The sequence below is a fragment of the Aythya marila genome (assembly GCF_965140915.1).
Source record: "Aythya marila genome assembly, chromosome: 9".
In the NCBI taxonomy this organism is placed as follows: Eukaryota; Metazoa; Chordata; class Aves; order Anseriformes; family Anatidae; genus Aythya; species Aythya marila.
In genome coordinates, this window is record NC_139050.1 from 13,340,988 (window position 1) to 13,354,074 (window position 13,087).

At 43.5% G+C, this 13,087-nt stretch overlaps 1 protein-coding gene across 2 annotated transcripts in view; it reads right to left on the reverse strand.

Moving 5' to 3' along the window:
• Positions 1-13,087, reverse strand: part of LOC309881459 (glypican-5-like) — a 369,768-nt gene that overhangs the window by 172,636 nt on the left and 184,045 nt on the right. The gene's annotated exons all lie outside the window — the stretch shown is intronic.

Here is a 13,087-nt window from a genome sequence, read left to right on the forward strand (position 1 = left end):
TCATCTCTAGCGTTCAGGAGAAACCTTCTCACCATTTCTGTGGCTTCTTGCTTCCTCGTTTGGAGGAAGAGCTCTCCCGGCTGCTTGGAAGACTGCAAAAGGATGACATGTGGAACTCCCTGCAGTGACATACATTTTGGGAAGAGCCAGTTGCAACTAGAAACCTCATGAAGAGGTTGCTTTCGTTATGTGCAGGTGGAATGTGGATGCTGAATGTTAGATGTCTTGGTCAAATGAGTCAGTGCATTGCAAAGCAAACCAAACCGAGCAAATAAATGCAATGCTTTGACAAGCCCAAAGCTTTCAGGAGCCGTTTGGTGTTGAAATTGTGAAACAAGGCACCCCCAGCCACATCGTGCTATGAGGTGATTAAGAGTCTCATCACAGAATGGCTGAGGTTGGAAGGGACCTCTGGAGATCATCTGGTCCCACCCCTCTGCCAAGCAGGGTCACCTCAAGCACATTGCACAGAATTGCATCCAAGTGGGTTTTGAGCATCTCCAGAGAAGGAGATGCCACAGTCTCTCTGGGCAACCTGTTGCAGTGCTCCACATTTCATCCATTACGAGCGTACCAAGAAACTTCAAGACTAAACTGTGCAGAGACTATGCTATGGTGACCTATTCTGTGGGAGAGCAACAAAGAAACGTGGTCAAATCACTGTTCTTAGCTGAAAAAAGTCTTGCATGCACAGTAACCCGGTGCCCTCTCACACACCTTGCTCATCTTCCATTCTTAGGAAATCCCCAGAAGATCTGTTAGGTTCACACCTACATGTAGGAGCGAGGAAACATTCAGACTTGAGCTAGCTGGTCACCACTAAGGTCCAGAGGCTCGCGTGCCTTCATCCCAGAGAACAGGTGGCAAAAGCAGTCAGGTTTGCACAGGTGCCCCCCTGAAATCGGTGCAAATCTTGCCATTGATCTTCTACAGTAGTGGAATTAAGCTGATGTTAAATGATTTTTAAGGATTGTAACAGAAATTTTACGAGAAAAAGGAAAAGAGCAGTTTTGTTGTACATGTATGCACTACCTCCAGCAAGCATCCCGGTCCAGCAATCTCCACTTCCCATGGGCTGCTGTAGTTTGGAGGAGATGGTCAGCACTGGAGGTAAGGCACTGCTAGGGTAGTTAAGTACCCTCACAACTACAAGTCTCAAGAAGCTTGGTAGGTGTGCAGATTTAAATGTGGCACATATGAACTGGAACACCAAACAGCAGCTCTTCAAAGGCAGTCATATGCTTAAAACTTTGTATAGAAGCAGCACTACAATCTGCTCTGATAAGGCTTTCCCCCCCACCCAGGGCCCCAAACTGCAGAAAGGAGAAGATCCCTCCCCAGGGCATCACAGTGCTGTGATGCTCCTTTGCCTGCCGGTCACACAGCCTGCAGAAAGCCACGTCCTGCAAGGAAGCAGGTAAAAGCACGGATGGAAAGCAAAAAGGAAAAGAAGAGGAAGCTGCTGCTGCTGAGCCCCCTTGGGACTCCTGGCAGCATGGCTGAGACCTTGCCTGCAGCCTGCTTGCCTCAGGCTCACAGCATCACCCTCAGCTCCCCTCCCTTGCTCTGCCAAGAGCAACTGGAGGGCATCATCTCTATTTACAGCCTGCAAAGATCAGGGAGATAACATCTCAAAAACGAGGAATTTTTAGATTTAGTAAAAAATCATTTCCTTCTTTTCCATAGCAAAATAGAAAAGGGAAACAAAAACAACAGAAAGAAGAGTGCTCGCAAAGCCAGGGCAGGGAAAGGACTTGAAAAACAATGTTTTCTTTTATTTTCCTTATTTCCCTCAATGCCAAAGGAAACATATATGTATATACATATGAAAAAGTCTCATTCTCATGGTAGACACCATACTATTTTTTGTTGTTGTTGACTGAGATCGCCTATCTGCAAATTAGAAAGAGCTGCGTTTTGGGACCACATTTCTCTCTTCTACTGAAGAAGTCTGCTAGTTTTTAAATGTTTTGGGACAAAACAAGGAACACAACAAAAAGCTGACCATTAGATAGCCATTGGATGCATACTAAAATCAAACTTGTGAAACTTTCATCTGAGTGTGTGCGTGCTTACAGGAGATAAATATGTAATACACTACAGGGTATCAAAACTGATCTACTGTTCTCTCTTATTTTGCCAGCTCTTTGGATTAGACAACACAGCTTCCCTCCCTGCACTATGAATAAGGGAGAGGAAAAGTTTTTATATTAAAGAATACATTTTTCAAAGCCTGATTATACATTCTTGGCTGAGAGGAATTACTACTAGAAATATTGTGCTGAAATATATTCTCAGCACAATGCAAACGGCTTTTGCTGTGGATTTCAGGAGAGTAATGAAATCTCATTAAACCCCAAAATGGGCAGACACTGCACCTTTCCAAACCATGTCTAGTTTCCTGACATTTTTACTTTAGCAGCAGATGCTTTTAGACATACTTTTAATACACCTCAGTATATCTGCCTTTCATTGCATAACATTCATTTATGTTTGAAAAGGGAAATGGCACCAACTGTACATCACATTGCTCCATACTGAGCCTATAAACGGTGATTATGGTGTCTTTATGCATCAGAAAATGACAAGTTTAAACAGCAAGACTGAGGTACCCTTGTACTGCAATAGCAAATTTTACCCAAACTGCATGGGTGGAAAAGTGCAGGTGGGCAACTGCCCTACCTGTGGGCAGGGGACGGTCCCTTTCATACACCTATTGCCAAAAAACTCTGCTGCATGCCATTACTGGGTAATGTAATATTAACCCACGTGTATGGTGGCCTGTCAGGCAGGCTCGGGAGGCTTTATGAACACCCAAGGCAGAGACTGACTGTCCCACAGCTCAGTGAAATGGAAACAGGAAGAGAACTGAGCAAACTGGCTCCGTGTGCATGCTAACAAGTAGCAAGTAATGGCATTGGAGTGGTGCCCCGCTGGTGTCTCACTTTCTGCTTTGTGTCCTGCTTCTCTATACCAGGCCAGGTTAAGTTACTGTTAGTGTGAACCAGAAATTAAAAATAAAGAAAAAAAAGAAAAAAAAAAAAAAAAAAAAAAGAGAGGAACAGCGGATAAAAAGGACCAAGTCCATCAGAAAACTGGTACTTCAGAATTTTTAAGACTAAATGGCACTTTTGGCCTTGACTTACCCATTTTCTTCAGCTTTCTCTCTTATTGTTCTTGCACCTTTTATGAGCTGCTCTGGACTGTTCATTTTCATGCAATCTGCTAATAATTGGAGGCAGTGACAGAGTACTGCTAGCAACGAGTATGCTGGCTCAATAATGCAATCTCACTTATGGACAAACCCTAAAAAGCAATCTATCAAAAGAAGAATAAGCCTCCCCTTTGTCCCAGGGGCAGAGACAAGGTTTTATTAAAAAAGGAGGAGGCGGTTATGGGTGAATGTCTTTGTCAAGAATTTTTATAATTGTATTTCAGTTTTCCTCTCAACACTGAACTGCCACTTGCTCCCACTTCTCCAGGCTAATTTGTCTGTATAAACCAACAAAATGTTAACAGGCCAGTTTTAAAATGAAAGACAGATCAAATAAGGGAGGATCCTTAGGCTATAACCTACACAACAATCATTAAACAACTTCAGGCTACTCTAAAAGGAGCTCTTCTGTTGAAAATATTTCCACTGAACTCTTAAACATACCCCTCAATCTTGCTGAACTCAGCTAGTTTAGCAGGAAACCACCACACTAAATGCCCCACAATAACATCATTAAATTCTCTGGATCTCAGACGTGTATTCTACATGTAGTACATTATATCCAATACATTAAATGATCTCCTAGTAACTAAACAACCACAACTCACCAAATGAGTTCATTCAGATTCCTAACACAGGACAGAAAACCCCAGAAACCCATGGGAGAACGTAATTCACAACCAGCCACTGCATCTCTGACCTCCCGGCCCTCATGAGAGAGCTTCAAAAATTGTTCTAAAGTACACGCCTTGAAACTAAAATTCCCAGCTCCACTGGACACACACACACACCAAAATCACATTCAGTATACCTAGTGGTTTCAAGGTATGTTGCATTTCTACACCTCACAGCTAGCCCCTTCACGAGCTGCAGACAATGACTGACCTGTCTCGCCTTTCCTCTCCCTTGGCCAGAAGTGTCCCACGTATGACAACCCCCCTACTCTACCAGCCCCATCTCAGAGCCACAACCTTGCTCACGTTGGTTTAACCCATTTACGTAACAGAGTGACCGTGTACAATATTTTGGACCTTTGTTCTGTTTAAGACAAACACCCAGGAGCAGCAGATACTACCTGTGCCATTACTTTGTATTACAATGCATTTAGTGAAGCAGAGTTGTTAATCAAGAGCTGTCTCCCACTGTATTTCCTTGCTTCTTTCTTCTCAGCTACTTCCATGGCTGGAAGCTTTCTAACAGGGTTTGAACTTAAAGCAGATGAAACAGCTTTGTCTCCACCCTGTTTCAAAGCCAGGTGCAACAGAAGAAATAGAGAACAATGATCACTAGGGAGCTTCTCTATGAGACAAATTCCCACTGAAGGAGGGAACCTCTCATGCAGGAGACCAGATACAGTCGCAAAAATGCTACCAAATAAGAGAGGACAATTGTTTTACAGTTTGATTTTTTTTATTATTATTATTATTTTATTATTATTATTATATAAGAACTGGTATCAAAGCATCTTGAGTGGACTTAAGGCTGCACTCCAGTGCTTCTTCCTGGCAGATCTGAAGTCTCCTGCTTCTTCAGAGGAGCAGCTGTCTCCATCACCGTTTTGGCAGATCTGAGGTCTCCTGCTTCTTCAGAGGAGCAGCTGTCTCCATCACCGTTTTGGCAGATCTGAGGTCTCCTGCTTCTTCAGAGGAGCAGCTGTCTCCATCACCGTTTTGGCAGATGTGAAGCTTTCTGCTTCTTCAGAGGAGCAGCTGTCTCTGTCGCTGTTTTGGCAGATCTGCTGCAGTTCTCTGTGCACCACCATGGAGGGCCCAGCTTCGTCTTTCAAGCACCTTCTCGTTGGGCAGCCTTCTCATCCTCAGACTGAGACACCCAAGGCCCAGCGCAGCCTTCTGAGGGGGCCTCCTGTCACCCCGGCGTAACAGCCCAAAGGAAGCCAAGTCCACTCTTGCCCGCTCCTCGGGACTCCGAGCAGAAGAGATGACACCTCTGAACGAGAGGTGGGGATGGGGGATGGGGGATGGGGAGGAGGCCACCCCACAGGCAAGCCTGCTTGATGGTATTTGGATGGCCTCCCCCCGCTAATGGCGGCGGAGGCTGTGCCGTGAATATGGAGCTTTCCGGGCGCTCCTGCAATGCAGATGTTTTCTTGCAGGTGGGAGCCCTGGCACGGTGACATTGTGCCAAGCCACATGGGCTGGAGGTGGATCCACCTCCATCGGTTCGTCGACCTCTGGAGCTGGATCCACCTCCATGGGCTCCACATCAGCAGCCCCGGTCGCTCCATATCCACCGTCACTCCTCCGCCGCCATTTACGCTGTGGTTCCATGAACCACTGAGCTGCGCGCAGCTGCGGGCAGTTCATCTTCCAGGATCTCTTCAGTCCAGCCATGCTGGCAATCGCTGAGAATCTGGAAGATGAGTGAGTGGCGGGCCAGGCGCAGGGGCTTTTATAGGCCCCTGTCACAATGCGGGGGGCAGATGCCACTGTGACATCAGGACGCCTCAGCGATGCCCCCATGACAACGTGCCACGCCCGAGGCCAAGCGTGGCCATGTTGGGAGTGGGTTTCTGCGGCCTGGAAGAGGCCCTTACGTGAAAGGAGGCCTGCAGGTGGGGGAAAGAGAGGGGGCCACTCTGAGGTGCCCCCTTGCCCTCATCTCTAGCGTTCAGGAGAAACCTTCTCACCATTTCTGTGGCTTCTTGCTTCCTCGTTTGGAGGAAGAGCTCTCCCGGCTGCTTGGAAGACTGCAAAAGGATGACATGTGGAACTCCCTGCAGTGACATACATTTTGGGAAGAGCCAGTTGCAACTAGAAACCTCATGAAGAGGTTGCTTTCGTTATGTGCAGGTGGAATGTGGATGCTGAATGTTAGATGTCTTGGTCAAATGAGTCAGTGCATTGCAAAGCAAACCAAACCGAGCAAATAAATGCAATGCTTTGACAAGCCCAAAGCTTTCAGGAGCCGTTTGGTGTTGAAATTGTGAAACAAGGCACCCCCAGCCACATCGTGCTATGAGGTGATTAAGAGTCTCATCACAGAATGGCTGAGGTTGGAAGGGACCTCTGGAGATCATCTGGTCCCACCCCTCTGCCAAGCAGGGTCACCTCAAGCACATTGCACAGAATTGCATCCAAGTGGGTTTTGAGCATCTCCAGAGAAGGAGATGCCACAGTCTCTCTGGGCAACCTGTTCCAGTGCTCCGTCATCCTCACAGTAAAGAAGTCTTTTCTCCTATTCAGCTGGAACCTCTGTGTTTCAGTTTGTGCCTGTTGCCGGGCACCACTGAAAAGAGTCTGGTCCCATTCTCTTGACACCCTCCCTGCAGATATTTAGACACACTGCTAAGATCCCCTCTCGGTCTTGTCTTCCCCAAGAGAAAGAGACCCAGCTCTCTCAGCCTCTCCTCATATGACAGATGCTCCAGCCCCCAATCATCTTTGTAGCCCTCTGCTGGGCTCACCCCAGCACCTCCATGTCCTCTCGAGGGGCTCAGAACGGACCACAACACTGCAGGCGCGGCCTCCCCAGCGCTAAGGAGAGGGGCAGGATCACATCCCTCAACCTGCTGGCAGCACTCTTCCAAATGCAACGCGGGACACCGTTGGCCTTCTTGGCATCAAGAGCACACAGCTGGCTCATGGTCAGCCTGCTGCCCACCACGACTCCCAGGTCCCTCTCTGCAGAGCTGCTTTCCAGCAGCTCAGCCCTCAACCTGCATTGGTGGCTTGGGGTTGTTCCTCCATAGGTGGAGGACCCTGCACGTGCCCTTGTTGAACTTGATGAGGTTTGTCTCGGCCCAACCCTCCAGCCTGTTGAGATCCCTCTAAAAGGCAGCACAGCCCTCGGAGGGTTCAGCTGCTCCTCCGAGCTTTGTGTCACCAGCAAACTCGCTGAGGGTGCACTCCCTTCCATCGTCCAGGTTGCTGGTGAATAAACTGACCAACACTGGACCCAGTACTGATCCCTGGCGGACACTGCTAGCTACAGACCTCCAACCAGACTCCACACCACTGAGCACAACCCTCTGAGCTCTGTCGTTACACCACCAATAACCAACTGAGGATGACAACTCAACACACGGCCCTTCTCACAACATGCTCCCCCACTCCTCCCCTCCCCTTAGTCTACAAACAGATAGACTTGGTGGAACATCGCAAATGTTCTTTCTCCAAACTTTTCCCCAAAACGTAACACAGCCATTGGCTAAAACTTAGATAGTTTTGTGAATTACAGACACTGATCTGTGTAAGAAAGTATTGTGGATACAAATCCAAATCAAAGGGTTGCCAATAGTGTCTTTTTTTTTTTTTTTTCCCCTACTATTTCCTCCACTAGAAAAGACAGAAAAGGCAGGAACTGTAAAATGGGGAAAAATTAAATTCCTATCATTCTGGACATGGAAAGTTGAGACAGAACTGTTCCAAGATATGGAGAGCTAAAGGGAACAATTGTTTTCTTGGTCCTGTTGATATGGCTGCAGAATTTGCACACACACCAAAAAAAAAAAATCATGGAAAATCATGGAAGAATTCAGAAAGTTGACCACGTTTCACTGCACAGGACTGCAATAAGCCATTTTGCTGACTGGGTAGTTAAGTTTGTCCAAAAATCCATATTTTGGGGCTATCTTCTCATGCTAAGTCTCACCTTACTTCACATGTAACTTACAAATTTATGCCCATTAGATTCAAAAAAAGATTGAATTCCTCTTTTATTAGACTTACTTTCTATTTGTCTCCTTCATTTGTTGCCCTATCAGCTCAAGATAGAATTTATTGCAGTTTAATGTTGTGTAGCATCTGCTCAACTATAAATTAATCATTGTCAGATAGGAATAAAGATAATTAGTTTCCTAGAGTATGTCTTTTTCTTTAGTTGTTAATTACCCATATAGGGACCTGTGCCTTTCAGAGTCAGCGTATTCACAACATTGAAAAGTCATTATTCAACCTCCTTCAGAGAAAATATTAAACATCTCTGTACTTAAGTAGCATTGAAATCTAATACAAATATCCAAGTATTTTTAAACTGGTGGAGACACTATTATATAATGAAACCAATGCTGTTAAAATGCAGAAGGTTGCTATTCACTCAATGTTTCCAGAGGCAGGCAAGTTTTCTGTTCAATTACTGCTACAGTGCTGCAGCATCTTTTTAATGAGGTAAAGAAAGCCTGCACTTCTTGTCCAATATATAGCTTCAGAAGCCACTTTCTGGAAATATTCACCATTAAGTAAAATGAAGTAATATTCAAAGCAGCTAAATTACTGCACTATCAGATTATATTACAATGACAGCCATTGCAGGCAGACCACAGGCAGGACGCTTAAATTCCATTCTCAGCTTTACCAAGGCCATTTTTTATGGCTTCCCCTGTATTTCAAACACCTTCTTTCAAATCCAGAAAAATCCAGCTTTGCAAAGTCTTTTGAGCCCTGTAGATACTACGTATGAAGCCACGAGTTTTGCTTTGTCTGCCTTCTTGCTTAGCGTAAGAAATAACCAATTTTTAAGCAACTTTGTTCAAATTTATACAGAGTTCTGGTCAAAAAATAGAGATCTTTTTTATAAAGCCGTGCAGGTCAGAAAAAAATAAAAATGACAGTATATATAAATACAACAATTTCCTGTACTGCTATGCAACATTCTTTTTGAAAGAGGAAAGGTTGAAATAAAGGATCAAGAGGAAAGACAAGTTCTTCCAGCATCTCCCACAGAAGGAAAGTTCAGCTCTGCCATGACTACTCAGAGGTTGCAGCTTTGGGCTGTTATGGGAGGAAGAGAGCAATGTTTCTATTTGTCCCAAAGCTTCTACTACACCAAGTGCCTACAGAGGAGCAGGCACCTTTAAGGAATCCAGTCTTTGCATGGGGGGCACTCCACACCATTTCCTTCTTTGTTGCAAATAAAATCAACATCTTTGACTCAGCCTCTGTAGTCAAATGAACACTAGCAACACATTTTCAAGTAAGCTATCAGGATGTAAACTAATAGATTCCTAAACTGCTAATTCTAAAGGTGAATAATAATTAATAAGATGATATATTATTAATGCTTGGAAATAAAGTCACAAAAATTTTATACCAATACGGGGGGGGGGGGGGGGGAGCAATAGAAAACATGGCAGGGGAAGGCTCCCTCTTACCAGCTACACCAGTGAAGACTAAGGGCACCTGTTAAAACAAATGACTAAACTGGAAAATGAAGCAGGAATAGCACACACCTCTCCTGACAGGAGCACTTTGGAAAGCCATACCAGTAAGTCTTTGAAAGCAAAGATCCTGCAAAGAAAATAAACTGAAAGTGAAATCCAGAATGAACTTAAGAAAGTGTTCCTTCTCTTAATATGAGATACTGTAATGGTTCTTCACCAAGAAATGGTCTGAATATTCTCTCCCCTAACTGCCAGAAGGTGGTAGTATTTCAAAATATTAATATTATTTATGAGGAACTACACTCTCTCGGCTGTCTGCCAGTGCTGTATTATTGTATTCATAGGAGTTACAGGTCAGCATCCACACAATGCCATAATCCAGAGCCCCGGGTATCAGAGGGATTGGGAAACACACTGCAGTCTTGTTATTCGTGACAGGTAGTTTCAGGGGGGAAATATATTAATTCTTGCTTGTCATTGAGGTAGTCTGACACAGTATCAAACATCAATGATATCTTCTGGAATCTGCAAAAGAAATTGACTGAAATACTCTCAGCCACGAGAGCAGAGGTCTCTGTGGGATCACTTGAGGCCAAGTCTCCCAGTCTAAATGAACACCTCTTTACAAAGTCATTAAATCTTGCAGAGCTTTTTCTGCTATCTTCAAAAATGAATTCTCCAATGAGGACAAAACAAATTTTAGGCTGGATCTGTAATTAAAGCAGGCTGCCAAAGAACGAGTCTGGCTCATGTTAAAAGCCAATTCTTGGCATACAGTGTTTGAGTATCTATCGAGGTAAGCTACACAAAAGCCTCTCCACAGAAATGCTAGCAGAAGTATTTTGAGCAATTTTTTCTCATAAATGAACACACTTCTGCAAATCTTAGAACCAGAGTGAAATTGCTGTAGCCACATCAATATAGAACGTATTGCTTGGACCAGATGTGACTAGTCAAAGGAACTGGTTACAGCAGACAAAAACCAGATGTCTCAACCAAAGAAATTAAATCCAATGCATTCTTTATGGGATATCATAGACAGAAATGGCACTGCTAGTGGACACCTTCTGACCACTTCTGCAAGTCCTCATTAGTGCTCTCAGGATGAGCAGGAGACAGGTGACATAGGAAAATACTCACTTTGCAAACGAGGCAAGAGAAGATCTCAGTAATTCTGTCAAAATGGACCTGCACAGCTGTGCCAGCTCACTTATCACGTTACCAAAGAATCTCTGTGTGGCAAATATCCTCTCAATGTGAACTATTAGACTAATTTTTACTAAATTTCCACCATTGACAGAGACAGATAGGATGAAGGAGAGAAATGAGGACACTGGCTGTGCCCTCTCCCTGTCTCACCCATGAGAAGCTCCTTGCAGGCTTCAGGTTTCCAGAGTTCACCACGTGAAGAGCTACAGCAAAGGCTGAAGGAGGCAGCATAGCTTGACATCACTGGCCACCTACTCTTCCTAGGGAGCAAAGAACAGCATGCACCCATCCTGGTGCCTTTAAGGTTTTCCCACAGAGACCCAGGAAGCATTTCCACTGAGAATCCCTTCCCTGTGTAGATTTATGGGGAGTAAAAAAGTTCTGTTATTGTGGACCTGAGAAATGCTGAGTGGCACTGTCAGGGTTTGCCCCACAGAACTATGCACGTTTGGCCTAAAGGTTGTTGCTTTATTAGTCATTCACTATGGTAGGACACCTAAGTTACTCCTTGTATAGCTACTATTACTTGAAGACCTAATGACACATTTTGTTTCACCTACGTGCATCTACCTACTGGTAAAAGAAGTGAAAAACTTGTCATGCCTCAAAACCACACATCTTCAAGGCCAGTAAAATACTTGGTTGCAATAACTGTCTCATGACACCTGAATTTTTATTTCATTCCTATATCTTTAAGATACAAAGTTTGGCAGAAGGTGCCTTTTAATATTCAGGTGTAAAACAGTTGCTACAAGCGAACCCCAGGAACTAAAATGATAGTGCTGCCTTTTTTCTGATGTGATCTGTGCAGCCTGAAAACTAATCTAGAAAACCCATGCTCTATTAAAAGGGAAAGATCTTTTCTGGGGGAACATAATTCCTTTGGGTGTGATACACAGGAAAATCAAACCACAAATTATATGAATGTCGATTACACTTCGAAAATTGCTTGCACACTTCAAAAATGTTAGCTCAGCTCTGGTCAAAATCCAGTCAGAAGGAATGAAACTAAAAAATTAAAATATACTATATGGGAGATCTGTAGGGAATCAAAAGCTGTTTCATTCCAGAAAGGAGAAAACAGCCACCCTGGATCTTGGCTTCCATCACAGTTATATGATGGGGTGCAATTTAGGAACAGTGAAGAATGGCTCAAGACTGAAGTTGATCATACACAGTGTAAAAGTTTGGCTCCTTAGGCATGAAAAAGTACCCCTGCAGTTTCCAGGAATTAAAAGCAAAAAGACAAAGCAAAGTAAAAATAGAAGGAGATGGGCCAACTTAGAAGGTACTAATGTATAATTCAACCTGATATTATCACCCAACTGAATTCTCAGGAAAGAAAAAAAAAAAAAGTATTAGAAAATTAAGCAGTAACCCCACACTATTTTTACTTTATTTTAGTGTGCAACTACCGTCTTCTGTTGACTTTCTTTTTTCCCTTGCGAAATAGGAAATTTTTAGCATTGAGATGAACTCTGATATGCCTTTAAAACATACAGAAAATTAAAAGAGCTCCACGATGTTGAAGACAGCAGATTTTGGATTCTTTTCTTGCATCATGAAGGGTGCTACACCCAAAGGAGAAAACCTGGAATTGGGAATCTTACGGCTTTGCTGCTGCATGGAGTCAGAGCCCAAATGCCTCCTCTGCTACTTCCTCACAGAGAATATAAAGTGATGATGTGTTCTAAACTGGGCTTGGAAGTGTCAACACTGCAAATGCTGAATTTCCTGGACTCTCTGCAGAACTGGAGAGTCCCTTACTAACAGGAGCTTACCTTTTTCCAAATTAATGAAACTATAAAGTAAATATAAAAATATATTTATTAGATAATGAATTGCAGGGGATTATCAACTGAAAGTGATCTCTCATGCAAGTGGTCACGCTAAGCAAAATTTTATTTTGGCAATTTCATCAAAATCAAGGAAATAAGTTTATTAGTGATTTATTTATTTAATATAAATCTCCCCTCTCCTGTTTCATCTCTTTCCATGATTTAGGGTAGAATTTCCAAAACCATCAGTAATGCTTAAAAAGCTCAACTCTTAGCAATTCAACATTTGAACATCTGTAACTCAACCTTATAAATGATATCCATTCAAAGTATATTTACATTCTTTTTTTCTGATCACAAAATACTGTTAGCTGGCCTCAAAATTTGCTGCTTTCAGCAAACACCTCTTCTCTGTACTGTAAGCAGATGTATTTCAAGAATGCTCTTAATTCATTTTACAGTGTATTAGCAGGGGGAAAAAGTAAGTAAATAGCAAATTAGAATGAAGCTCCTTTCCCAGGGTGAGTCTGTCTGCCAACTGCCTCTACAGACATTTTAAGGGAGTGAATGTGAAGACCAAAGTGATTTTAGTCCTCATGTACTCAACTCATTTTTCTGAGTAAGAAAGCCAAGTGCCTCAGGTTGCTATATATGCAGATTCAAATGAATGTGAGAAATTTTGGGGGTATATTACTTTCGTATAATGTATAAACAATGAAGAAGTGTACTGCTTTTATCCCTACAAACAGTCCTGACACCTTGAATACC